The 2,306-nt window shown below is 39.2% G+C and overlaps 1 non-coding gene across 1 annotated transcript; it reads left to right on the top strand.

Annotated features, from left to right (window-relative positions):
- Nucleotides 1-1,694: 1,694 nt before the first annotated feature.
- On the top strand, nucleotides 1,695-1,767 carry TRNAR-CCU (transfer RNA arginine (anticodon CCU)). Its single transcript has one exon. It is a non-coding gene; the product is annotated as a tRNA-Arg (tRNA).
- Nucleotides 1,768-2,306: the final 539 nt, after the last annotated feature.

Raw genomic sequence — 2,306 nt, 5'->3', positions numbered from 1 at the left:
GAAGTTTACTTATAGAAAGAAGTGAGAAATGCCCTGTGTGCACACACCGGTGTCTGACCATAGAATACATTTAAATAATGCCTCTAGAAAAGAACTATGCATGTGTGCCTCAGTGGCCTAATGGATAAGGCACTGGCCTCCTAAGCCAGGGATTGTGGGTTTGAGTCCCATCTGAGGTGATAACAAAAAGCATCCCTCTTTCTTTTCCAGAATATTAGGTAGATTTATTACATGCTTCCTCTCAGAAGTTTATGAGGGATTAGGTACTTTGAAACGGTCCCATTTTACTTGTGTACACTTCACAGTCATGTTAGTGTTCAGAAACTGCAAAGTATATTTTTAAATGCCTATTTTTGTGAGATGCATTTTCGACCGGCCGGAACATATTCCTTTGGAAAAAATGATTTGAATTGGATTGGTGTGAATCTTGTTTCTAGAGGTGGTGACAGGCTTTCAGCTACTTGAATAGGTCAATCCAGGATTCATAAAACCTATACAACCTATGTGAGTGTGAAAAATTAGCATATGCAGGAAGGAGCAATTTGTACTACTTTCAAAACAGTTTCACTCCACGTCTGGAAACGTCCAGAGCTATGTAGAGCATACAAATGAGCTTTAAACTCATGAGGAAAGAGGTTTGTATGCAAAAAGGAAAATAAAAGCATATCATACTCATAAAATTCTCAATATATAGATTCCAAAAAAGTGCTTCCAGCGAATAAAGCTGAAAGAACACTATGGGATGTAAACCTGAATACCTTTCAATAATATGTTCTCCAGCCATGCATACCACCTACATGATAAAAATCATCTCAGGTGAACGGATGACCGTGTGGCCTAATGGATAAGGTTTCTGACTTTGGATCAGAAGATTGAGGGTTCAAGTCCCTTCGTGGTCAATTTTGGCCAATGGTCACACAATCTGCTTTACATTCAGAGTGGAAAAAGTCTTTTCCAATACTCTTGTAGTCCTCACTTTCTCATTACTAATCATTAATAAAGTGGAGTACATACTGTAAACTCATTCAGGTTGCATCTTCAGTCTAACTACTTGTGCATTTTAGTGGCATTAAAAAGTGCTTCTATGCCGATGCACTGAATATTTAATAGGTTTGCAGAATTTTGACGTGACAGAATGGGTTTTTAGCTTAAGTGTGTGTAGAAGAACTGCAAGGTGTGTGCCTATGTGTGCATAGAGTGCTACATGTGTAAAGTCTGTATGATTTGGGCAGTTAAAGTGCTGATTCTGCCTCCGAGTAAGAAAAGTACTACACAAAATCTATAAAGGATCGGCACATTGGCTGCCTTTGCTGATGCCCCCGTTGCCTAATTTGTAGTGCAATGGTTAAGTTGCAGAGTGTGGTTGAACTTGGTTAGGAGATTTGGTGCCTCTTTCCGTGTCCTGCTGATGATAAGGATGGCTTGATACCATTTTCTAAGCCCAGTATATTGAGAAAAGAAGTAAGTGAAGAAGAAGTGTGGAGTCGAAAGTGGTTCTCCAATTTCTCTCCACTTGCTAAAATTGCAAAGTCTCCATTATAGCATAGAAGAGAGCGTTAAAGTCGGGGATGGAAGAGGATGAAAATGGGAAGTTTACTTATAGAGAGAAGTGAGAAATGCCCTGTGTGCACACACCGGTGTCTGACCATAGAATACATTTAAATAATGCCTCTAGAAAAGAGCTATGCATGTGTGCCTCAGTGGCCTAATGGATAAGGCACTGGCCTCCTAAGCCAGGGATTGTGGGTTCAAGTCCCATCTGAGGTGATAACAAAAATCCTCCCTCTTTCTGTTCCAGAAAATTAGGTAGATTTATTACATGCTTCCTCTCAGAAGTTTATGAGGGATTAGGTACTTTGAAACGGTCCCATTTTACTTGTGTACACTTCACAGTCATGTTGGTGTTCTGAAACTGCAAAGTATATTTTTAAATGCCTATTTTTGTGAGATGCATTTTCGACCCGCCAGAACATATTCCTTTGGAAAAAATGATTTGAATTGGATTGGTGTGAATCTTGTTTCTAGAGGTGGTGACAGGCTTTCAGCTACTTGAATAGGTCAAGCCAGGATTCATAAAACTTATACAACCTATGTGAGTGTGAAAAATTAGCATATGCAGGAAGTAGCAATTTGTCCTACTTTCAAAACAGTTTCACTCCACGTCTGGAAACGTCCAGAGCTATGTAGAGCATACAAATGAGCTTTAAACTCATGAGGAAAGAGGTTTGTATGCAAAAAGGAAAACAAAAGCATATCGTACTCATAAAATACTCAATATATAGATTCCAAAAAAGTGCTTCCAGCGA

This window comes from Triturus cristatus, chromosome 4_1, assembly GCF_964204655.1.
Source record: "Triturus cristatus chromosome 4_1, aTriCri1.1, whole genome shotgun sequence".
NCBI classification, from domain to species: domain Eukaryota; kingdom Metazoa; phylum Chordata; class Amphibia; order Caudata; family Salamandridae; genus Triturus; species Triturus cristatus.
This window is presented reverse-complemented; position numbering and strand designations above follow the sequence as displayed.